Source organism: Nanorana parkeri, unplaced genomic scaffold, assembly GCF_000935625.1.
Source record: "Nanorana parkeri isolate BGI_ZX_2015 unplaced genomic scaffold, ASM93562v1 scaffold73, whole genome shotgun sequence".
Classification (NCBI taxonomy): Eukaryota; Metazoa; Chordata; class Amphibia; order Anura; family Dicroglossidae; genus Nanorana; species Nanorana parkeri.
Window position 1 is genome coordinate 290,390 of NW_017306341.1, and position 27,162 is coordinate 317,551.

General features: G+C 42.0%; 1 protein-coding gene across 1 annotated transcript in view; it reads right to left on the minus strand.

Annotated features, from left to right (window-relative positions):
* Positions 1–27,162, minus strand: part of REEP3 (receptor accessory protein 3) — a 102,948-nt gene that overhangs the window by 75,571 nt on the left and 215 nt on the right. The window lies entirely within an intron of this gene.

Sequence of the window (27,162 nt, forward strand, 5' to 3'; positions counted from 1 at the left end):
TGCGGCATATTTTACTTCCACGTTAACTGGTGCACACATAAGACCTGCGCATATTTGCCAGTTATGTGCAGTCAACTGAAATTATAGTTTCAGTCTAATTAATTTCCCTGTTTTTCATGATTAGTTGTGCTGTATCAAATGAATGGGCTGCACCATAATTGCCCCCTGCAGCACCTCCGCAACATAACATTGCAGAAGGATGAATAAGGGCTGAAGTCTCCTCAAAAGGAAGACACCGCCTAATGATGTCAGATATCGCTTGTCATTGGCCAGAAGAAATAAAGCATTAAAAAGGCACATAAACTCGCTACCAGAATGCACTAAAAATGCATAATAATGCAGCAGCACCAGTGTGAACCTAGGCTGAATACTAAGTTACCCAGGATTATTATGGATAAAATGTATAACATTGAGTACAAACACATCCCCACCATTAAATAAACAGTCTGTTCCAGCGGCCTGCACACAAAATGTTTCTGTCTGCAGAGAATTTAGATGAAGCTGTAAATGTTTGGCCTATTTCTGCACTCAACACTCCCTTGGAATGGATTTTCTCAAACAACTGCTTGCGAGCCATTGCATTTTCCATTATCATTTTCGTCGCACAAAGGAGTTAGAAGAGTACAAGAGGAAGAATGCAGCTCCTCACAAGAAAACATTACCGAGTAAGGGAGCAGCTTAACCCCCTAACTGTCTCCACGGCACTGCACCACATAACTAATTCAATTGACTTTATTGGCTTAATGTGCAATTTTGATTTTGCAACAAACATGCTGAAACAGTGGAGGGCAGAAAAACCAGGCATTAAATTATACATTTTATAATGTTTTTCGGTAGGTAATGTAAGGCTCCATTCACATTTGCATTTGGGGCAGTCTCACGAATTCCACTGTGAGGCTCATGTGGACAACTATGGAGTGGAAGCACTATACAAAGCAACGAGAATAGATAGCGCCCTTAATGATTACCTGCGGATGATCGCCCCTGGATGCACACAGTTTGCATCCAGGGGCAATCATCTGCATGTTTAGGGCTTGTTTACTCCAGAGGCATTTGTGCTGTGCAGTTTAATTAAACTCTAAACCTTCATAAGATAAAGTGTACCAGGACTCAAAAAGTAAAGATTTGCTATCTTATAGGGAACATTTAGGAGTATATATATACTGTATATATAAAAAGGGTAAAGTGTATGTATTCTGTAATAATGAATGTCTCTTATATGGTCCATTTTGGAATGTAAAATATGCCATTAAAAGTATTTGGTTATATTTTTGTCTGATAAGTACAGAAAAATACCTGCGGATCCTGCCAGAAACCTTGTCAGCTGATAACATTCTGTACTCTCTGCTGACTGTTATCAGTTAGCATTGTTCCTAGCTCTCTCTATGGACTACAAAACACATTTATGGTATGAAGAGGAGAGCAGGAGGAGGTGCTTGGTAGCCTTTTCTGCCCTAGAATGACAATAATGCTCTTACATAGGTATAGTACAGTGAGTGAGTATTGCCACCCTCGGAGTGTATTACTAACCGGTTGCTATCAGGAAAAAAAAGGTGAATGCAGCTACCACATCTAAGTACCAGAAAGCTGCAATATACTGAATTTTTGTTCTTGGGTCTAGATAAACGTTAAACTGATGTGCCAATTGTTCTGTTTTGTCACATTCGGTCCATATGCGTCTATGCCGGTCATTAAAAGATAAGCTAAAGCCATGAATAAAAACCTATGGGGAGCTCCCCCAACATGCACCATCCTTCTTGTTACTATGCACAATCCAAATGCAGTCTTCCAGACCTTTGTTACTATACCAACTGCACATCTGTCACTCATTGAAGCAACTATCCCCTGTGGTGGCAAAGGCTGCTGTTATCAGCCGAATCTGAAGGTCACAGCAGCAGATCCCGCAGACAGAGATGCTTTGAGAAGAGAAGGGAAGATTAGGTTCACGAAGACAACTGGGAGATGAGCCTGCTCTGCTCTCATTGGTTCTAGCCATGGTTCGACTTCGCTATACTGCCATGGAAACAGACTGTAAAATTAATGAGACAGAATGAGATGAAATTCTGGAAGAGGAGATGCTGCAGCTTCAAGAACAGTCATCACATATGCAAAAGCTTTGTACTAAATGAAATTAAAAGACGGTACATTCTTAACAAATGTGTGCAGCCTTCTTTCACTCCCCCTTAGTTAAATGCCATGCTGGGGAAGGGATGTTTTCAGAATAGAGTGAGCAGACAATGACTCGCAGTGACTGGTACACTCAATCCACAAAGTTGGAACGACAGAATAGCTAAATTTAAAGTATAAGGGCTCATTCACGCAGGTGCAAATACAGGCGTATTGGCATACAATGTTACGTACGCCTATACTTGTGGCTCCTCAGGAGCCCTAGCTACTACGATTTCCTGTCCATAGGAATATATACCAGAGAAAATGCTGTACATGGTGTGAGGTTTAGCTTCCAAGGGTAGCACATTAAGGAGGCATCCACTCACTTAGGACTTCTTTTAAGGGCTTCCTTGCCCACTTTTATTCAATGAAAGTTACACAAAACAACAGGGGTTCTTTGGCATCTCTTGCACAGGAACACATGCACATCCAGGCTCCTGGCTTTGCATTCACAGCACCGCTGCTCCAGCCTCAGGCCACTGTCTGTTCTTCCAGACAGTCTCGTGCTAACCTGCACACTTGCTTTTTCCAACCCGCAGCACCCTGCTGCGCTGGACACCACTCTGACTCCTGGGGAGGGAGCCTTCCTATCTCCCAGGTGGAGCCCTGAACATCCACCAGCACCACTTCCATAAGGGCTGTGCACAGGTGTGCAATCATTAGGTGCTCAACCCTACTAAACCACGGACCCAGGACTGGAGATCTCATCCCTCCCAATTCTCTTTGAAATCTCCCAGTTCCAGGATCCCATGCCAAATCCACAAAACCCAGGAAGAACTGGAAAGCCAGCCCTTTCCCAGTACAGGAACTTGCTTCCTGGAACCGCTCAGCACCTCTGGCTGAGAGTCCTGGGTGACTACAGCCCCCAGTTCAACTGTGGGATTGCCACATAATACCACAATGGGTATATGTGTGTAAATGCCGGTACTGGTGTTTTTTTATGTACATGGGCATAAGTTTCTTGAGTGTGGGGACCAGAATTTACACGTTTTCCTGCATACAATATTTTCTGTACAAATACAGATGCATTTTACATTGTATGTCAATATGTATGTCATGCCTGTATGCATGAGCCCTAACTAAGGCAAAACGTTTTAGATTTGGATAGAGTGGTGAGGAATTAGAACCCGACAGATTATTTTTTTATGTCTTTGTCCCCATTGGGGAGATTCTCTAATTGTCCTCATAAATAATGTCTCACTTCCTGTTTAGTCTACAGGTTAGCAAGTGAATGGAAATCTTCCTATTGAGCCACAAATGGCATACAAAATATGACCACTTTAGGATATACTTTAATACAGGCTAAACATTTTACCATAAATAAGGCAAGATGTTTTCATTCACATTTGATGCACAAAGTCTTCAGCTTTAGGGGTTTGTAGTCCTTTAGGTTCTTATAGTCTGAATGCCTTTTTATACACTAACCAGGCATAAAAACAAAAAGGCACAGAGTGCCCAACCATGCGTTGAATTGTTTAATTTTATTATGCATATAGTTAAAAACATACTCACAAAGATGTCACAGTGCAGCGCCTAACTCTCATCCAGTGTGGGAAGTGTAAACCCGTGAATTGAAAGATAAATACAGACACCACGGCCGACCTGTTTTTGGGACACGCCCCCTTTATCAGGGCTCTAATGGAGGTGTGCCCCAGAAACGCGTCAGTTGTTTACACAGATGATGGGCTGGGTGGCGGCAAGCCAGTTCGCTGATCCAGTGTCTGTGTTTATAATTTAATTTAAACCCGGGGGTGAGCGTAGTAGGGGTGAGCGTAGGGCGGCGTACGGCCACGTACTCCCATGGAGAAGGACTAAATCACACGCAGCACCTGTCCTTCACAGGAGCTGCTGGATACGGCCATGTACGCAGCACGGAGCTGTTCGTGCCGGCTTTTTCTTGTGTGAATGATGCCTTACACTAACCAGGCAGTCTGAGATTACATTTTGGGCTTCAACTAAAGTGGATGGTGACATTGTGGCAAGTGTCATCAGGAAGGTCCCCTCATGAACCATCTGTGCTGTTGTCATTAGTTTTGATAGTGACCATGAATTCTTTATGAAATACGTGGATCAGCTGATCTTGCACTTCTCACGTAGAAGGTTATTATAATCTAATATTCATACTGTTGTTATACTGGGTTAACCTGGGTGAAACCCACTTAGCCATATTTTTGGATTGCTAAAGGAAATTGAAGTACCTAAAGAAAACCTATGCAAATATTAGGGGAATATAAATCTCCATGGTGTTTATGATGCATTGTTTTTCCCAGAGTCTTAAGCCTAAAAATACTTTATTTTGTTTTTCTTTACTGCACGCTGTGACATGTTGTAGAGCACTGCGTTAAATGCAGCACATTCCATTTTCATCCACCACACATCAACGCAGTGCATAGGAGTGAACTAGGCCTATTAGAAACAATAGATTTCAGCATCTCATTTGGTTGATTAACACAGCCCATCAGGTGTGATGGGAATGGGCTCTCACTGTTGCATGTTAGAAAACATGGTTGTAAACATTCTAATAATTCTGCATGGCAACATGTTCGTAAAACACAAACCTTCTTGTAATATTTTAGGTGGTTAGCTAGAAAAACTAAAACACATTTTGAACTGGCAACTCTAAAGATAAATAATATCATAATCATTGCAATAAGGAAATTTGGGATAACTGGAACACAGAAAAGGCCCCAAAGGTGGACGTCAGAAAAAAGGTAAGAAGCCTAAACCATTAGGTTTGCAGGAAAGTAACTCACCAACAAGTATAGTGCACATGATCTCCAGAGTAACCTTCTCTATTATTACATTAGGCCATATTATGTCCAAGAAATATTAAAAGCAGGTGACGCACACACATACACCAAGGCCAAAACATTTGGCTGACTGCGGTCGGTGGGCGGTGATGTGACCGGAGGCTACCGTGTTACATAGTCGAGGCGATACCATGTTGGGTTAACAGACAGTGTGGCCTCTCGTTTGTTGTTAAAGCCTGATGAAAATGTTTGTTTGTGAGTACTTTTATCCCTTGTTTTATTTATTGTAATAAATGATTTTACACACGGAGGTGGCCCTCTGTTCCCTTTTGTTTTCTAAAAACATTTGCCTGGCATATTCTAGTGCAGATCTTTCCTACAGCCCTCTGACGTTTGTATTCATTTACAGAACCCAGCACTTGCTGAAATCACTTTATCTACAGGAATTCCCTCTATTCATCTAAATCTGCCCTTGAATCCTTCTTGCCAGTAGATTCCACACAACGCTGCTTACTACACCCTAAAGAGAAAGCAACGGAAAGGAGAAAACTGCAGTTTCAGGGCACTGATCCAGAAAAGTAGTATTTTTTATTTTTGTCTTTAGTAAAAGGTCCATTACTTTCGTCCAAGTGCCACTGTGCTATGTAACTACGAAGGGACAGAATCACAGACCTTAAAAACTGAGAAGCTGTGTGCTATTATGCGCTAGAAATGGAATGTGCTACATGGCAAGTCTCAGCCCTGGAGACATTCAATTCCATTTTGGGAGACTTTGTTATTAATCGGTTGCCCTTCTTTCACTCCCATATTTTAGACTGCAGACAATGTCAGCAGGAAGGTCTCAACTTCAGTATATGTCCTTTGTTAGTGTATCCAAACAAACAAACTTTTTTTTAACTTCGCTCACACTACATATAGGAGGGGTTATTAACAGCATTATATATTTTTTTTAAATAATACTTTATATATACTGTATATTTATGTGTCCTTTGTTTGCTTGTTGGAATTCAGCCATAACACTACTTAAAACTACCCGATACACAGCTGCTGACAAGCTTGTCATGTAAAACTATATAATGTTGACCTTCTGTAAAGCATTATAAATCCTGGATTTGTATCCCTTCTTCATTTCTCAGAACTTGTCCTCGGAGATCTTTCCAACAAACACTGTAAACTCATGTGTGGTCTTTATTTTCTTACTCCCGTGGAACTGGAATATTTTCCTTGTTCTGTGAAAGGTTACAAGCCTAAGAGGTCCCACAGTCTGGTCCTAAATTTGGGAATTGCACAAAAAACACCCTTGCAGTGGCCTCCTCTCCACACTTACAGTGACACTAAACTCAAGAGTTAAATCTTAAAAATGCATTCAAGTACTTTAACTATTAACACAAATGAAGCTTATTTGTGTATCACTCAGCTGTAGATACTCAAATCACCTCCGAATTCATGCTGACACTGTCCTTCCTTCTGAAGGGTGGCTAGTGTTGTTCCCCATCTGTGTGTTGTAAGGTAGCCACCACTCCAAGCTCACTCCCGTAAATTACTACAATCTCACGTTCAGTCTACTAATTTGTCGTGAGATTGTGGTCCATCATGGTAGTGAGCTTGCGGCGGTGACTACTTTACAACACACACAAGGACCATGGGGAACAAAAGTAGCCACCCTCCAGAAGGAAGGACAATGTCAGCACCAATTCAGAGATGATTTGAGGATCTACAGCCGAGTGATACACAAATAGGCTATATATTTTTTTAATAGTTAAGGTACATGAATGCATTTTTAAGTTTTAAATTCTGAGTTTGTCATTTTGAATGCTTGTTAAGTCTAGGGGTAGAGCAATAAGTTGCCAAACCTAAATTATTTCTCACTTTTACAGGCTTCCTCCACAGTCCCCAGAAGCCTCTTCTCTAAAGTTATTCAGCAGGCGGTCACAAATTTACTTCATTAAGTAAAATTCCTTGCATTCTATGCAAGGACAGCGAGGGCCCACAACCACGGAGCATCAGAGAGAAGTAGTGAGCGTCCAAAGGTTGCCGGAGCAAGGAATAATGTAAGTATTACACCTTATTTCTCTACACCTAGACTTAAAGGTGACAACATCCTTTTATCACGAGTGAGTCACTGACTAACCTGCCAAATGAATCAGAAAGAGAAGCATATACTGTTGTGATTTATCTACCCCTGCTGAATAGCTCTGAAGATTGTGCCAATGCCTGTTCTTTGGAACGTTAAAAACTGAGCTCCCTACTAATAGTCTGCCTAATACATCTCCCACACACCCATTAGCTTACAGAACAGACACGCCCACTGCAAGACTTCAACAGCTGGTATGTAGCAAGTCCATATAAAGAGAATCTTCAGGCTACTACACTAGCTAAACGGAAGGATTATTTCTTGGCACTGGAAACAATATATTCACCGAATTAAAGAGTTTTTAGATTTTCCCGGAGCTGATCTTTATTACTTGGGTGACGAGATCTGTTACCAATCAGGATGTAAAGTGAGACGTAACACAAGTAGAGGAAGGATCACACCCCAATAACGACATCCATGTGTGGAAGTGGGCTGCACCTAACAGACTGATTCAAATATGCTATAAATATATTTATACTCTTTTTAAAGAAGATATCCCCTACCTGCCCACAGGTGCAAAATCGCACTATTCTACAATAATAGGTCCACCACTGTCCTAGTGTATGAATAATCTACATTGAGAAAGGGAAGGGGAACAATTAATGTAGATTTTATGAGCCAATAATTCTAACAGCCACAATTCAAATTATATGAGTCAGGGAACATAGGTATGGATTAACGCCTTTAAACAAAAAAAGTAATTCATCAAGCACATCGCCAACTTGAAGATAAGTCGGGAAAAAATACAGCTCCCCTGGTATTAACACATGGCACTGCCCACTCTATAACTTAATGATTAAACTCAGTTTTTAGTAAAATGTGTTAAAAAGAGAAGCTTGGAAAGGTGAGAGTGGCCTGTCATCTCAATAAAGTTATTCAACAGATGGAATTGTGGAGTTCACAACAGGGACACCTTTTCCCTAGCAGTGAAAACTAGAAACACAGAAATCGATACACGGTACTATTAAGGCCCAGAACAGTTGAAACACGTTCTAGCTCTGCACTTTGGATCTTCAGTAAAGATGGATGGACTGTTAGGTCTGTTATCTGATCCAATGTGCTGATTTTGTGTTCTACATTGCCAACCTGGATCTTCGAATTGATCTAGCTCTGCATTATAAAATTCCATTTCACAAAACTGGGTCACAATGTCTAAGAACACACATGCAAGAAAGGCACACTTCAGAGCTTTGGAAAAAAAAATCAAAGGATACCAACCTCTACAACATTAAATCGTTTGAGTGGGGAATTAAACTACAAAGAAAGTGGAAAAGACTGTCCATTTAAGGTCTGTTTGTCTTTCTCCAAAGTGTAACTGAATCCGGCTATGTGGCACAGACTATCTACCAGAGGAAACCCACACATCTTTTCAATACTTCAACTACTGCCATCACTAATCCTGGAAAAATCTGCTGTCACATTCTCATCATAAAAAAGGTAGCAGCAACTGAATTCACATTCAATACCTCCACACCCATAATGCACTAAAAAAAAAAAAAAAAACTTTTACACTGGCCGCTCAACACTTCATTAAAATTGTGTTTGTCGCCTGAATTTTCCCAGAAAGCTTAACTACTTTATGAGTAACCAGAAATACTCTTCCTAAATGGTAAAAATCTATGAAAGCAACTGACCCAAGAATTTCATGAATGTAAGAAATACAAAAGACTATAGGTCTGAAGAGGCACAACAAGATGGCATTCATGCATTAAAGTCCAACTCAATCCAAAAACTTTTCTGTAGTTTGGATAGAGAGGGAAGGGTTGGAACTAGGGATGCTCCGATACTAATACAAGCATCGGTATCGGCGGCGATACCGAGTATTTGCATGAGTACTGGTACTCGTGCAAATACTCCGATACAAAAAACGAGTACCTGTGTACACAGGACCTCCATAGCGTCTTCAATGAAACAAGATGGCCGCGAACTCCTCCTCCAAGTCCTCAGTCATCTGCTCCATTCTGACCTCTTCTCCCGCTGATTGGCCGATTGGATGATGACATAGCTTCCTCACCAGTCACACATATTTAATGTGTGTAAATACCCATACGTGCATGTATATTTGACATTTATACAGCTTTGGTTTATAGCCTATTGTTCTGTGTTGGCTGCCACTAAGACTTCTAAAGGATAACTGTACTTGTAATGTTTAGTCCCAAGCTCTCCAGCAATATAGTAAATAGAATAAATCATTTTTACTGAACAGCTCCATGTCCATGTATTGCCTTGGACCAGAACAGTGTTTATTTGCTCAAAAGCTCAAATTCAAGACGTGGGTGCCCCTACAACAACTCTGCGAACGCACATGCATGCATATCAAATCCAACATCGGCCTAAGGAGATTTCTGCTGGCAGGATTCCTCATATGGAATGGTACTTACAGTCAGTTTCTTATATCAATTTGAGAATAAAATGAGAGTAAAAACTGGAATTATCTTTATTATCATTCCTTTTGTAAACCCTATAGTTTTGCGTCAGTTTTCTGTAGACGTTACCTAGCATACTTAACTGTGAATAAGTCTACAGCTCAGAATCAAACTGAATGAAACATATTCCCTGACTCCTATCTTTTTGGAGCTGGCTCCTAGATTTTGAAAATATTTACCAGGCCATGTTAACCAGTGGTCACTATATTGGCAAGAATATGGACTGGAAAGCAACTCAGATCCAATATCAGAAGTGTAAGCATGCCTGCATTCCAGACAAAACATAACATTTATTTTCTTGCCGCATTGTCCTGAGGGTACACAAAGATTTTTCTGTTCTCCCGTTTCTCGGTGAAGGAAAACCCTCCAGAGACCCACAAAAACCTAATATACTATTTCCATCTGCACTACCTAATGGTATACCTCCACAGCTGGCTGCAAAACCCTTCCCTCCAATCTCCTGGGTATTCTTTTATCTTACTCTTATAGTCAACTGGAGAACTCATTAATGTGCTGATGGAGGTCAACAGCTAAATAGATTTTCATTCCTATCCAATCAATTTGATTTTGATCCTTCAGCATGACTGTCTGACCCTCAGCATTCTGGATGAATATAAAGAAATTAATTTTCTTTTAAGAAGGAAATATTCATTAGGAGATCTTATATTCATCCATAAACCTTTCAAAACCATTTTTAGAATAACAAACCAATAAAGTTACTCAATTAACATATTTTAAAAATCTTCTTTCGAACAACTTTCTCAATATTTATAAAAAGAATACAACTAACACACATATAGTAAAGTGTGTTTAAAGGAACAAAATATGTATAATACAAGTTAAATTATATAATATTTAAACAATGCACAAAAAGGGAAGCATAAAACACATTATTATTAACTGTTCTGTCGCGTAAAACATACTGTTCTTTGTGTGAAGGCTTGGACTAATGTAAGGCTTGGACTGAAGGGAAGAGCAGACAGGACTGTATGCAAGTGTGTGGGCAACAGATGCTATGTAGCTTAATTTTACTTTAACTGTAGTTTTGGTTCGAGTGAGTGGCTGGTATGATTCATTTACTGAGACCTTTTCTGAGTCTCAGTCTTGTCTATTGTGATAAATTGTTTTGGTAAAGGAAAGACCATACACAAGTTGACCTCCAGTGATGCTGCCTTATCTAAAGAAACTCTCATCCTAAGTTAGCCATATATGGTTAGAATTTAGTTTGAAAACTATTGTTTTTGAAATGTTTGTTCAATTCTCCAATAGTTAATGGGGACAAATCTGCCATTGTTTTTTTTTTGTAAATTCTTTATTTATACAACAGCACATCTGCGATACAATCAGACATATAAGAGTATGAAGATAACTTGTAATATATAGATTTACTAGAATAGTATCTGACGAGGCCCCCGCCCCCGGGGGGGGGGTACGGACATAAATCAGACAAACATCTATTAGGACGAGAGTATGTCAATCTGCCACTATGCCATATAAACCAGATGGCGTCATTGCGGTTCGCAAACATATGGGCACGTATCTAAGTTCAGGTGGGTAAAACGGTGTGGCCAGCTGTGCCAAACACCAGTTTTCCAGTGTACAAAGGGGATGACAAAAGGGAGAGGTCTAGGAAAGAAAAGAGTGGGATAAAGCAAAAGCGCATAAGAGAGAGCAAAAAGAGACAGAGAGGGAAGGGAGATAAGGGAAAAGGAGAATAGGGAACCTCTGCAGTCTCAGTCCAGGAGGCTCAAGTATTCCGGGGAGGATGAGAACTCGTCCCACTCAAACCAGGTATTGCGAAATCGAGTCCCCGTTCCCTTTAGGGAGGAGGTAAGGTCCTCCCATCTGCCTGATGTCACTGATCCTGCTGAGCCACAGCTTTATGTTGGGGGGAGAGAACTGTTTCCACAAGGCCGGGATACATGCTCTGGCCGCATTGACGAGGTGGATCACCAGGGACCGTTTATAGCTTCGCAAAGATCCAGAGGCAAGGTGAAGAAGAAAAAATGAGGGGTCCTTGGGGATGTTGTTGATCGAGAACCTTTGAGTGATGGAGTGGACTTTTGACCAAAATTCGTGAACCGCTGGGCAGGACCAGAAAATGTGGAACATGCCCGCAGAGGAGGAACCGCATCTCCAGCAGCATTCGCTGGCGTCAGGAAATATTTTGTGTAACCTATTGGGAGTACGGTACCACCGCGTAAGTATTTTGTACCCTGATTCCTGGTAACGATTACTAATAGATGACTTCAGGGATAGCTGCAAGATTCTCGAGGTGTCACTGGTAGAAAAGGTATGTCCGAGATCCCTCTCCCACGCTGCCATAAAAGGCAAAGGGAGATCACAGTCCGGGGCTAAGAGTAACTGATAGCATAGCGAGAGGGCCTTAGGCAAGTGTCCTGGGGCGGTGCACTCCTGCTCAAAAGTGGTGAGAGAGCGTGTCATTCCCACAGGGTGCGGGAGTGACGCGAGGAAATGGGTAAGTTGAAAATTACGCCAGAAGCCCAGTGGGGCCAGGACGGGATCCCTGTCCATGTCGGAGCATGTCGGCCAGCCCGCACCCTGTAGAAAATGAAGCACCCTAAACTTTTCCCTAAGCCCCAGTTGTACGAACCCCGGGTCCTGCAGCCCAGGGGAAAATTCAGGGTTCCCAATCACCGGGATGAGTGGGGAGGGGGATGGGGAGATATAGCCCTGACCCATCGAGGCATGGACCCCACTAGACCTTTGAAGGTATGATGTAGTATCTGGTACCAAGTCGTCAGTAGCAGATGCTTTAAGTCCTGTAAGCTGTGAGGACTTGAAGCAGGGGCCTCAAACCTCCGGCCCTCCAGCTGTGGTGGAACTACAAATCCCATGAGCCATTGCAAGATTCTCACAGCCACAGACATGACTCCCGAAGAGAGATGCATCATGGGATTTGTAGTTTCACCACAGCTGGAGGGCCGGTGATTTGAGACCCCCTGACTTAAAGGAACACTCCCCTCTTCCATCAATGAACTTTGGTTGCCCATGACCATGGGGTTTACCGGTTTCCTTCCTTGGACCACTTTTGGTAGGTCCTGACCACTGCAGACCGGGAACATCCCACAAGAGCTGCAGGTTTGGAGTTGCTCTGACCCGTCATCTAGCCATCACAATTTGGCCCTTGACAAATCGCCCAAATTCTTACAGGTGGTCAGTTTTTCTGCTTCCAACACATCAACTTCAGGGACAAGTTCACTTGCTGCCTAATATATTCCACCCACTTCCAGGTGCCATTGTAACAAGATAATCAATGTTATTCACTTCACCTCTCAGTGGCCATAATGTTATGGCTGATCGGTGTATATATAGTCACGTATATATAGTCACTACAACCCCATGGGCTGATGAACATAATACATATTTAAATATACTTCTAAATATGTAATACATTTATTAATTTAAATAAACTTTGTTGTATGTGATTCTTTCGTTAACTTCATAAGCAATAAAAAATATAAATGTTTAATGCATTTGGGATTCCATTCAATTAGTAGGTCTGTACAAAATTGTTAACGGCTTTTACACAAAATTATTTGATGGCATCATCGAATGCTGGAGGAATGATTTTTCTGAATTTTCTAAGAATATTTGAGTTAAATTCTAACCATGTATAGCTAGCTATAGACTGCCCCAGTACTTACCCATTGGCAGGATCAGGTTCAATTTAGGTACCAGCAAACCCATCACTGCTGAGTCTGATCTGCAGCGGCATCTATGTGAGACTGGCCAAAAGACAAACACATGAGGGTTCCTATCCCTCTTTCTGGTAAGCAGCAGTAAGGAGGGTGATCTTCTATAGTGTGTCTAGGTCTGCTATAAAAAGGAGGGTTCCTTTTTTTCAAACTCATAAACTCACCTATATATTATACTTATAAAATATAATAAGAATGTTAGAAATGCTTGCATACATTTTTTAACCTTATTAATATTTTATCATTTTGTAATTTAGGCTTCGAGTCAGACAATTTAAGTGCAACTTAATGTGGAGGTCAAAAGTTCACAGGGATACGGGCTGAAATAAACCGAACTAAAATCACGAAAACTTGATTCTTGGCTCAGAGTATGATTACCGTTTCTTTTTTATATACTTTCCCCAATATTTAACGAGTATGACAAAGTCAAACTTGACAATATGCAAATCAGCCCATTAACAACATAAAATGCATTTGTTGTGCCAAACCTTCACTTTTTGGCTAAATCACAGTCAACCAATTAACTGGAAATTATGTCTAACTCTCGTGAAGGATTTTCTGGGTCAGTTTACTCTATATTAACCCTAGCTTTGTCCAGCTGCTATATTCTAAGACTATCCTAAGACGTTGTGTTGAAACTATTGGCTGTCAATGAGAAATGCCGCTATTATTATTGTATGATGAAACAACTTTAGCATCAGACTCACACATAACCCCACCCCCTCCAGTCATCTTGGTATAGGTATTCTTTTACCCTCCTCTTGTAGGTCAAGAAACCTTCACATTGTGGGCTATATAACAGTTAACTAATTAACTAGAAATTATGTCCAACTCTCTTGAAGGATATTCTGGGTCAGTGTACACCAAATTAAAAGGAGAACAATGGCCCAACCTTTTTTGGCCATAGTAAATGTCCTCCTTTGACCCTAAAGAGAACTATGTCCACTTGTAACTCAAAATTCAGCATATAGCGGGCAATAGAGCCATGCTGCAGCTGGGAAAGATCCCAACAATATTGTCGGGATTCCCCCAGCTGCCTGATTGACAGCTGTGTCCGTCCTCTCCCCCGTGCGTCCCTTTAGTTAGCACTGGAGAATGGAGAGTGGAATCCCTGCAGGAAGCAGTGACTGACTGGCATAGAGGAGAGCTCCACACCTCAATCTCCTGCCACCTCCCACTGCTTTGCTCCCCATTCTCCTCCTCGCTGGGAGACGTTGCATGCTGCGGTCTGTGTCCCCTCCAATCCCCATTGCTCTCCCTGCCTGTATCGGCAGAGTCAGTGGGGATCAAAGGGGACCCAGGCGGCCAGCAGGGAGGAGGGACCCCTCTCAGTCACTGTGCCTCTGCGTGCCCCTGCTGCTCCCCTGTGCCCCCGCTGCTCCTCCTGTGCCCTCCTGGTATCCACTGCCAGCTTGCTCCCATCCAGCGACTGGGAGCCATAGCCAGCCTGCTATTGGCTATTTAAAATTGCAGTGGCCAATAGCAGGCTGGCTATTGCACTCGCCCAGTGCCTGCTGTCAGAGGAGGACCTGCAGTTTTATTCTGAAGTAAACTATATGTTTGTAACACTCAATTTGTGTATTTTATTATAAATAAAAGATGGTATTTCTTTTTTTTTTATCCGATTAATCAAAAAAATAATCATCCAACAAATTGATTATGAAAGTAATCGTTAGTTGAAGCCCTGGCCTCTGGTATTATTGTATGATGAGGCAACTTTAACATCAGACTCACACGACAGGAATAAAAAACTACCGCCAGTTTCCATCGTTTTTTCTTTTTTCTTTGTTGCACTGCAGATATGTTCAAAACCCACAGAGCATAGATGTGTTATATCACATTCCAGTGAAGGGAGTTTCTTCCATAAGAAGAGGTTTTTAAAACCACACATTTTTGAGTTATATAATTAGCTCATCTGTTTCTGCATGCCCGGGATCGGAGTACAAACAGCCACTGAAGTACTGTTATTTAAAAAAAAAAAACATATGTCTGAGGCATGAAAAGGAATATTGCTAACATGCTCAGACTCATTCGCTTCAGATTTAATCAAGAAAATCACATTTTTGCTAAGAGATTTCGGCTCTACAGTTCAAGAAAATATAAAGTATTATAATTTGTCCTGTTGGTACCAAATACGAAAAAGTAACATACTCCTACCTGCCAAATCAGGAGTGGGCAGGAGGGGCCATTTCAAGACTGTCTGTACAAGACACAGAGGTATACTTGGTTTTGGAAGCCCTTAATCCTCTGTATCACTGGCCATACACTTTGAGATTTTTCTTGGTCAATCCTTGGGGGAAAAAAACTCTTAGCGCGGATAGGGAATCCTCCCCAGCGTTCTATTGTACCCACTGCTGGCAGAATACCCAGACAGTGACTGCAATCACCGTTCATCCAAGAGTTTTTTTGCCATAAACCGACCAGTGTATGGCCAGCTTAAACATGAGATTCATGGGGCGTGAGAGAAGATTCTGGTAGGCATACACTCTCTAGACATTCAAAATGCACAGCTAATTTGCTGTCAATTCTCCAGAAATAGTAGAGACAAGTGATGTTCTCTCACAAAAAAATAAAGAAGTCACTTGGAACGCTATACAGGACAAAAGTATAGGTGTTCCAGCCTATGATTAGTTTATCGCAATGCCAAGCAAATTCTCAGCTAAGTGCAAGTCGGTACTGAAATATTTGTCTCAGTACACTCAGGGAGTGCTTAGCGCACATTTCAGAGGTGATCTGAACTCCCCATTTTGAAGCTTGTGGGTATTGTTTATTAGTCCCAAAACGCTGGCCATACACAATGCAACTTTAAGGAAATTTCCGTCACTTACTTTTTTACATAATCTTTATTTATAAAACTTGGCGGGCAAGTACACATTACAAGTGGTTACACTTGTTCAAATAAATATTAAATAATTTCTCATCATAAAATACAAGACAAGCATGTGCGACAGCCACTTAAATAAGATAGTCCTTTCAGGATCTATGTACAACAGAAGCTAAAGTTACCCGCATAGTGTAAAAGGCAAGAATCTGTCAGCAACAAGTTTAGCTTCTGGACTGTGGCCTGTATCCAACCATCAAACCTTTTAAAAGTCTATAAACAAATAACCAATGACCATTCTATATGCATTATGTTTATGTATGTGCTATACATGTGATTGCAGAATATACAAACTCTATTATCTATCATGGGCTATTAAGCTCCTTGAACTACCCTGAGGACACAGAACAAATCCACTCCACCCAAACACCATAGAAGATATTATATTGTTCGCTGAGTTTTTTACTTTGTGTACACTGTACAGCCCATACACCATGCAGTGTACACACCTATTCACGGGATATCTTAGATGAATGGGCTGGGTGCCAGGAAGGAGGTAACTACTGTGCGCATTAGTTACATCATCAGTGGCCACACAATGGCTGAAGAGTATGGAGTGTCAGCAGCAGACATTGCGGTGGCAGGAGTTAGAGCGGGGGACCAAAGGCCGATCCAACAGCACTGGGGAAAGACATACATGTAAGGTAAGTGTAACTGGGGGTCCCTGGTTGAAATCTGGATCAGGAAACTAACTAAATGGAGTTTGCATGTTTATGGGTTTCCTCTGGGTACCCCTGTTTGCTCCCACACTCCAAAGGTTAATTGGCTCCTGTCTAAATTGGTCCTGTATGGTTGCATGTGCATTGGGGGCCTTAAGGTGGCCATACACTCTACAACCATCGCAAGACCTTAGTCTTGCGATGGTTGTACAGGGATTTAAAAAACGTACGATCTGCCTATCTTGGACAGGCAGATCGCACTCTCGATCATCGCAAGCCCGCCCCCCTGAGGGGCGGGCTTCCGATGACCGCAATGCTGAACGGGCAGTGTGCGCGCACCGGCCCGTTCGGCATTTGTCTTCCGAGCACCGTTCTAACCAGCCGAGAATTGTACGATTCCCGGCTGGTTTTCGAACATGCTGGTTCGACGGAAGACGTGCGACCGTACAGTAGAAACGGTCGCACGTCTCCGTTCACACTGCTCGATTCTCGTACGATCGCGGGATTTCCCGCGATTCTCGTACGAGAATCGAGCAGTGTATGGGCACCTTTAGATTGTAAGCTCCTTGAGGGCAGGGACTGATGTGAATGTGCACTATGTAAAGTGGTACGTAAATTTTAGAAGCTATATAAATACCTGTAATAAATAAATAGGTATGCTGTGCATACTTATACACTAGGGCAAAAATGCACCTGGTTTACTAGAGCTTTAATTAGTCATTAACTATAAAAGAGGAATGTAGAAAGGGGGTTGGGATTTTCCAGATCTCTAGACCAGTGACTCACTAGATAGCGATGGCAGCCATAAAGACAACACCTTTATAAGAAGGTGGCAGTGACAGTTCTAATGCTCTCAGCTCTTAGTTGTTATACTGATGTACACTGTGGCATTGATGTACAGTCTACAGCAGGGTTGCGCAAAAAGAGCGGACTGCGGTCCGGACACGGACCGAGCGGCTGTTCTGTCCGGACCGTGGTCGCCAGTGAACCTGGTGTGCTCCTGTATAGCCAGTCGATGCTGGAACCGCAGCCTTCCTAGCAACCAATGATGTCTGTGTTCCCCACCGAGCATTGACGGAGGACGGAAGAGTATCTTCCATCCTCTTCAGCTGCCAGTAGCCAGCTCTGCCTCTGGACCCGCCCATCCCTGCCTCCCAGCCTATCGGCTCCTCCCTGTTCAATCCTTAGGCAAGCCTTTTAAATTGCTGGAGGTAAAATCCATATGACCATCTAAAAACAAAATGCAGACATGGTTAGACAGCTCTTCTTATGGCTAATAACAGAATACAGTGATTTTCCTGTAGCTGAAATGCAATGGTAGTAAAATTTGCTTTGGTTTGGTGTTACCCATCACATAGAAAACATTTCATTTACTGACAAACTGCATAACTGTATGTTATTTACCTGTAAAGCCCCTTGTATAGACATCCAAAAGCCCTGGGAAGGCTGCTGGGCACCAACATCTTGGATGTGATGTCAGCTGCCCCAGCAGACTCAGAGCTGTCACTCAAGTGACACTCTATAGCAGGTATAGGAAAAGTCTGGCTCTCCCAGCTGTGGTGAAACTACAAATCCCATCATGCATGGGGGTCATGCTTGTGGATGTCAGTGTGTTGTATGGCCTAAAGAGATTTGTAGTTGCACCACTGCTGGAACGGAAAGGAGTTTGCCTACCCCTGCTTCATAGTATTCCCCTTTGCAGATACTTTAAGGGTGGGTTTACACCATATGCATTGGGGTTGAGCTAGCCGTTGCTTCTAGCGCAGCCCCAACCCAAGACAAGGCAATCTATCTTGTCGCGGATGTGCTCGGTTCACACATGGGCATTGTGGTGGTGTGCGCTGAAAAAGTACTGCACGCAGTACTTTTTTCAGCGCAGCAAGATGTGTCGTAGTACGACTGCCTCACACCCCACTACGCCCGTAGAACTTAAAGGAAATATCACTGGTGACATTTCAATAAAGACCTAAAAAGAAAAAAAAAGTCAGTTCTATGTGTCAGGTACTGCACACCAGCCACGTTTTGAATTGGTCCTGAAGGTTATGTAGGGAGGTGAAAGGAGGAGGACGGGAGCTGGACCATCACAGACATTAACTAGACACTCCCCGAAGAGGAGAGTTTTATACCATGCAAAGATGGAGGAGGGGGTGTGCTAAGGAATTGACTTTCCAGGAGTAGTCAATTTTTTATCAAATCCAAAGGCACATTGTACGAGAATAAAAAATGTGTTTACAGAAAGGAAAAGCATTGACAATATTTGATTTTTCTCTGCTTTCACCTGCAATTTTAGTATGTGGCCGAGTCATTTTAAGACAGAAATATTTTTAGCGCAGTGAAGATACAATTGTATAGAGAGCGATGTCAATCCATGTGTCAGGATATAACAGCTGCTACATTCTGCACCTAAGAATGGACGTATCATTATCACCCTACAGCTGAGTGTGTCAAGTTATAAATGGAAGGAGAGCTATACATTTCAAAAAATTCCAGAAACAGAAAGGCACAAAATGTCCCAGAACTACTAGTCACATAATAACCGGATTTCCACAAAGCCTAGAAATTGTGAAAACTTTGTGCTCCAATATGATTCATAGCGAGCCGTTTCAGAATCCGATCTTCTGGAAGGTGATAAATACTCTCTGCATGAACGTAGAGAATATATTACCGAGCAGGCTTATACTTGCAACATTCCACATACAAAGCCAGAAGTAAACATTACATGACCCACGTGCGTTTGATCAGAGAAAGTTTCATGCAAACAAAGGGGACAAAGGAAACTTGTCTAGCAAGGTATTATGGAATGAACTGTATTAATACAGCCCGCAAAACAAGACAGGTAAGCATAGGTCAGAAGATTTCCACGGGGAGCCTAAAGCTGGTAACATAGATGGCAGATAACAGGCCGGGCCGCAAAGGAGTAGGCGTCTAATAATTCATGACAGCAGATGACACATGTGCCCAGCCTTGTCATAAACATCACACCACCAAAGTGACTTTTTACCTTACTCAGGTCACAGTCTATATTGATACTTGTATACAGAAAACATTCTTCCCTTGACTGTAAAATAAAAGGAAACGCCCTTAAAAAGGAGCTCCAAACAGCCAAACTGCACATCCAGAACTGCTAGTGTACTGTGCAAATATAGTCTATTATTTTAGAACTATTTATTTTAAAGCTGTATACAGCTGTTTTAGGCCCCTTTCATACGGGCGGTCTGATCGGGTTAGTTTTTCAGGCGAACCCGATAAGATGCCCAGCGCAAGTCTATGGGCAGCCGTGTGTACACAGACAAGCATACGTTTACACCCGGTTACTCCCAACTCCAGCGTTTGGACGGCCCAGATTGTGCCGATTCAGGGGTAACCTTATGTAACTGGTCACATGTCCGTTTACATCCGATTCTCCATAGACTGACATGGGGTCCGGTAAATGCAGTGTTTTCTTCCATCGCAAGATAGAGGGGGGAAAAAATAAAACAGTACAGATATGCATGCTCCGTACTGCTGTGAGCAGGAGAGGATCCCTGCATGGATTCTCGCCTGTTCAGTCCGTGTGAAAAGGGCTTTTAGCTTTCCGGCCATCATCAGTGCAGTGTATCGTGGCTAATTCTCACTCATTGCCTAACCAAGCGCAGAGATTGCCCAGCTCATAGGAACAACAATCTAAGCAATCTAAGCGCCAGAAGGCTGATTATAACTGGGGCAAGTTAACTGAGCAGTTAATCTGCAATTCTGCCTTTTAAAAAATGTCTGTGCCACTCACTGCCACGACCAGACAAGAATGTAACACTAGTGTGAACCCAGAGTTTACACTATGGTAGTCATTTTACAGAGGCAAAAGTTCTTAGGCCTGGTTCACACCTGTACGTTTTGTAGCGCGTTCAACGCTCTACAAAACGCTCAAACATGAAAATCCCATTGTTTTCTATGGGTATGGTTCACGCCGTATTTCAGCACGTCTGAACGCGCTACAAAACGGCCTACGCCTGAAAAGGTACATGAGCTTCTTTGCGGCGTTTTTGTCTTGCGTTTCCATTGGGATACAGCCAAGTAGCCCTCGGAACGCGCGTTTTTCTACCGTGAATCGCGGTCGAAACGTGCGACAAACGCACATATTCGATACGCCTAGGTGTGAACAGAGCCTTAGTTCCACATCTTGCTAGGTAGTTTTGAAAAGGGCGTAACGGGAAATCTTTTTAACAGAGTCTTGGATAGTAGTAACACCTGACAATGGTTTTAACTGTCCCATATTCTATACATAACTGAGAACAAAAAAAGGTTTTGTGTATAGACACACGTTAAAGTGACATTAAATGCTCCCCCTCCACTTTGAGCACTTACCTTATTTGATGCCTCTTGATCCGATCATCTTCATTCCACTGGTTTCCGACAGTCCCTCCAGCGCTGGTGCCGATCTCTGATCCTGCACACTCCTCGCGTCCCACGGTGTCTGTCCAGCGTGCATGTTTCTGGCTGCATTAGTTTACTTTCTTTTACTCCTCCCCTCTACTGTGCATGCGCCCGCACACTTCCTTCCTTCACAACCGTTTGGGAGCCGGGAGAGTGCAGGAACTAGACTCCCACACTCCAGTACCACAATGCATCTCTCCGGGTTGGCATCTTTTGGAAGATGGGCAATTTTGTATGTAAAACAACAGGCAGATAGTGTAACCCAGGGCTGAACAAACTCCATGAGCCAGGAAGCCAATGCTCTTTAAAAATGACAGCTGGCCTCCAACCTTTGATGTTTACTCTAGTTGTTGTCAATGGTGCTGGCTCTGAAAAAAAAAATCGTTCTGGCTCCTGTATTCTGTATTACTTTGTCCACCACTAGACTAACCCGCACTCTGTTCCAGGGTTCAAAGGGGCAGATCAGTAGGACTGTCGACGAAGCAAATGTCTGGATTTTTAGCTTATTTCTATTTCTGACTTTACTACAGTTGCGGTATCCCCTGGACATAAACCGCAGATCACTGGCTGCTTTCATTTGTTGCATGGCGTTGTTAGAAATAGATTTGTGACAGGTCTATATTCTCTGTACACCTACCACCAAGAACAGCTGGGAACTATGCACAGTCCACAAGGACGAATAAGTCTGTCACCGAGCAAGGTTAAAGGGTCACATAGAACTTCACACCTGTCATGTGCATAAGCCAGGGCTGGACAAATCCCAGGGGCCAGGTAGCCAATGCTTCTTAAAAATGACAAGTTGGGGTAAAATTAGTATTTATGCACTGTAAATATATATACCAAAATGAAATGAGAGGGAAAGATGCCCCTAATCAATGTGCTGTATTGTATAGCATGTCTATTATGTTTTCTATGTTATATGTAACTTTTTGACTTGATTTTCACTAAGGCTCCTGAAGAAGCATACCTACAAAACGCATTGAGCCTACTGTTATTCATGATCTACCTAATAAAGAAGAACTTGGTTAAGATCTGTATATGGTATCATACACTGAGTGGCCAGATTATTATGACCACCTGACTAGAGCTGCAGCTAACGATTATTTTCAAAATCGATTAGTTAGCCGATTATTAAGTTCGATTAATCGGTTAATCGGATAAACAATAAAATAAATTTTTAAAAATGGCTCCAATGATGGGACTACTAGTTTGTATTGAGGTTGTAGTCCATCACAGGAGAAAGCTTGGAGCGGTGGAAGTAAAAAAGAAAAAAAATAGTGTGGTGTGCAATATAGTGAAATGGAAAGTGTAAAATTATACAGCAATGAATGCAGAATGGCATCGGAATACTTGTACTGCACAACTGATATCGAGAGTGGCCTAATTGGCCTTTTATATGTTTTTTAATTGTAATAACAAAATATGAATCTTTTATGGAAAATGTGAATATGTACAGTTTTTAGGCACCATTTCTTGTTCAGTTTTTTTCATTATATTCTTAAAAATGACACCTGGCACCTAACTTTTGAGGCTTTCTCTGTAGCTGTTGTGAAAAAATTGGACAGACTGGCTCCTGAATTCCATATTAATTTGTCCACCCCTGGCATAATAGAGAGCTTGGGGTTTTGGGGCTCCTGGGGTGCTTCTTTTAGGCAAAGTTTTAAGCTGCCTACTACAGGAATGGAAGTTTCTGCTCACACCGTATCAGACTAGTAGAGCTGTTCTTTTGATATTTATAAATACAATATCAGTATTATGAAAGATAGAGACTTTGGACATGTTTATTTGTTGAACTCTGTATTTTCCAGAGGAACTTGTCTTCAATGTTTGTTTTATCTCTGTGGATATTGCTATCAATACACACCCATAATGTCAAATATTTACAAACTTGGATTGGATAGATAGGTATGATCTCAGCAATTATAGAGGTATGATCTCAGCAATTATAGAGGAGGAGACAAATAATCTATCAATAGGGATCTATCAATAGGGATTCAGAGTATTTGCATCAAGGTTCAGCAACTTTACCAAATTCATTTTAAGGAAATCCCATACCCTTTGTTACAAAAATGCTAAAAAAAAAAAACACACTCATTAGTATCCACTGTAAGGAGTCTGTTTTACTTGTCTAACAAGTCATACTCCATCAGAGGTTAGACATATTATAAGTATGAGCTACAAGAACCATTTTTAATCTCAGATTATCAGGCCAACTCTTGCCACAACTTTTTCTTAGTTTACAATGGAGTAGGGAAAGGTTTTTTTTTTTTTACCTCAAACAGGTTTCTATTGTTGTGTGTCCCCACTGGAGAGATTGACCTTGACTCCTGTCCTGGTGACATGGTGTCATAAGGACAGGAAGTGATGGGATATCTCTCTGATGGAGACAGAAATGGCAACAAAAACACATTTATTTAGTAGTGTTAAATCAGTCCCTAAATCTGTCAGGGGTCAGAGGTTAAAGAGCTGCCAATTTGCTTATGATCAGATCTCCCAGAAACAATAGAGTAGTTGGGCATGCAGGAAAGATATGATCGCCCTCAGGTGTGTAAAATTTCTAATTCAACAATTGCTTCAGGCAACTGCTTTTGACTAGAACAATGGAAGTGATGGGGGAGGCGCACTGCAGACAACTCCTGGACCACCTCACCAAGATGAAAACAATTATTTTTGATCCAAGCTAGTAGAGCAGTGTTCACCAACCCCCGATCCGCGGATCAAATGGTACCGGGCCGCACAGTCTCAGGAGTCACAGGAGACGTGTGTGTGTCACACGCCCCGCCCCGCCCCCTGCAGTGAGTGCACACAGTCTGAGCGGGGGAAGCGGGGGAAGTGGGGGTGTCTTACATCATGTCATTAGACGTGGATTATAATGGGGAATATTACACTGTAATGTTCCCTATTATAATCCATTTCTCTGTTGTGTACTGCTATTTTATGTAATTAGACAAATGGATTATAATGGGGAATATTACACTGTAATGTTCCCTATTATAATCTATTTCTCTGTTGTGTACTGCTATTTTATGTAATTAGAAAAGTGGATTATAATGGGGAATATTACACTGTAATGTTCCCTATTATAATCTATTTCTCTGATTAAATGATTACAGGTAGGCATGTGATCTATCAAAGTTTGAGACTACGTTAGAATGTGTGACCAGTGACGTGGTCACACATTTTAACGTAATCTCGCCCAGTTTTTCAGTGGTGGAATAGTTGAAGAATTCTAACGCTTTCATTTTTTGGTGTAACTGTATTTTATTTTGAAGGCATGTTTAAATACAATTAAATTCAAATGATTAAATCAAAACAATCTAAAATATAAACAATCAACGTCCCCCCCTCAGCGGGCCACGGTAAAATTATCAAACGTTGACCGGTCCGCGGCGATAAAAAGGTTGGGGAGCACTGCAGTAGAGTACTTATGGGGGACAAAGTAACTATCGGGGAGGGATTTTCCTAATGACTGCTATGCTTTTCACCTGAGATAAGCTAGCACCCGCTTCCTAGGCAGGGCCAGTGCCTGGATTCTAAGCAAGGTGCCGACCCCGACCCCCTGTAAAAACAGGGCATTTTGACAGGTACTTGTACTTGTCAAAATGCCCCGATGTTTGCGCTGTTTTTTGTTTTTTTTTTCACTTACCTTCGAGTGAAAAAAAACAAAAAACAGCGCAAACATCGGGGTATTTTGACAAGTACAGGTACTTGTCAAAATGCCCTGTTTTTTCCGCCCTCACCCTGCAGCGCCCTCAGACGGCCGCCTGACTTGCGGTAGCGCCGGGCCTGTTCCTAGGCCATAACATGCACAATGACGATCAATTCCGAAATGCACATTTTTATTTGTCGGAAATGCTATTCTGAGGATGACATCCAAGAATTAGGGTATATTCTGCCTTCCTCATGGGTGTCTCGAAATTTTCACACAGCGTCATGCACGAACCATGCTAATCCAAGGGGGATGGGATCCCCTCAGAAAAGAATGAAAGTTCACCTCCGTCCAAGCCCACTCGGCCTTCCACCTTCCCTCCCAGCTCCTGATGTAATTAGAGCTGTAATGTAAAGGGGGGGCTTGCAATTTGAAAGGGGGGCTCCTAGTTTGAAAGGAGGGCTCCAGATGTGAAGGTGGTTCCTAATGTAATGGTGAGCTTCTGATATGAAGAGGAGCTCCTGATGGAAAAGAGGAATCTGATGTTAAAGGGGTTGTCTGATGTGAAAGGGACCTCCTGATTTAAAAGGGGTAATCTAACGTGAACCCCACTTTTTTGTGTTTTTGTGTGTCCCCCCCTTAAAATCCATATCTATTTATCACGGATATTGGTCTGGTATAGATTTTAAAGGGGTCACACATTTTAACATACAGTTTAGTATGGGGCACCTCGAGATTTTGCATGCTTTTAAAGAGTGCCAAAACTGAAAAAAGTTTGGCTGCTGGAAGCGAAAAGAGTTAGTGCGTATTTGACTTGGAACTCAGAACTGAGGACTCCCACCATGTGACAGTGCTGGGTGTCTGAATGGCCAATCACCAAGACCCAGCGCTGTCACACAGAAGCAAAAGGCAGAGAGTCCCATGCCTCCCCATACACCGCACTACTAGGGTTTTCTCTTTTCCCAAACTGATTGGCAGGGGAGTGAAAGGAAGGCAAGTATGCTCTACTGCAGACGGTTGAAGAGCAACCTGTGGCTTTGCGTTCCATGGGTTCCCTTTAAGTGAATTAAAGATATATCCAAACTCTGACAGGGTTATTCAGAAAAGAGTGAAGAGTTTGGAGAAAGCAGGAGAAGTGAACAATCTAGGACAACATAGCCGATTTGGAGAAATTCTCCAATTCAGCTCATGTTCCAGGTCAGCTATGTTGTCCTACATTGTTCACTTCTCCCTTCCCCAAACTCTTCACCCTTTGGTGAATAACCCTGTGAGTATTTCAGATTTTGAAGAGCGTGAATTATAACAATTATAAGTGAACATATTTCTAATAAACATTAATCTCCTGAACATTAAATACATGACACTGCATGTGCTCATCAGTCAAGATGAAACAAGCCAAGCATTTCCAGTGTGGACGCATCCCGAGTCCTCCTCTATTAATAAACTGCAACCACTAACACCATGCAAACTATTCCACTGTACTACATCATCACTACTTCTCACCAGCTGTCAACTTCAAGGCAAATCTCAGCCAACAATTGATATCTATTACATCCGAAATAACTGATTTACACATTTAAGAAGTAGCACTTTACAAAAATGAGGCCATAATGTTCTCGATGGTGTCAGACATTTCTAATCACAGGAGGTTTGTACATATGACATTATTGGTAATTGGTAAAATCCACAGAGATAAAACATAAACATTGTAGACAAGTACAGCAGAAAAATTAAGAGTTATATAAACAAGTCCAAAGTCTCTATCATTCATAATACTAACTATTTATAAATATCAAAACAACATCTCTACTAGTCTGATACAATGTGAACGAGAACTTCCATCCCGTACCAAAAAGCACCCCAAAAAGTTTTGCATTATACCAGGCGTGGGTGAATTAATATGGAATTGAGGAGCCAGTCCAATCCAGGAGCCAGCTCCATTGAAGACAACTAGAGAGAAATATAATTCAAATTTATAATGAGAATAACTGCAAATGAAAGACCAACAGGAGATAAAAGCCAGCGTGGCCAACCTCGTCCGTCCGGCCGCAGAGAACTCGTCATACAATTGGCTTCTCACTGAGCAGGCCCCAACTAATACCACCGACCCACAAATCACATCTGCTGATTCCACTGATGACGGCACACATTGAAGTGACAAAAATAACCTTTATATAACACGCCAACTCCACGCCATCGTCAGGAACTATCTGCACAGGACAGGAAGAGGAACATCCAACACATACCATTAACTCCATACATTCCTCCTCATCATCATCATCATCATCATCATCATCATCACATCCTAATAAGAACTTAGACATCTGCCCACAATGTTACTAGGCAAAAATAACATGTATATGTA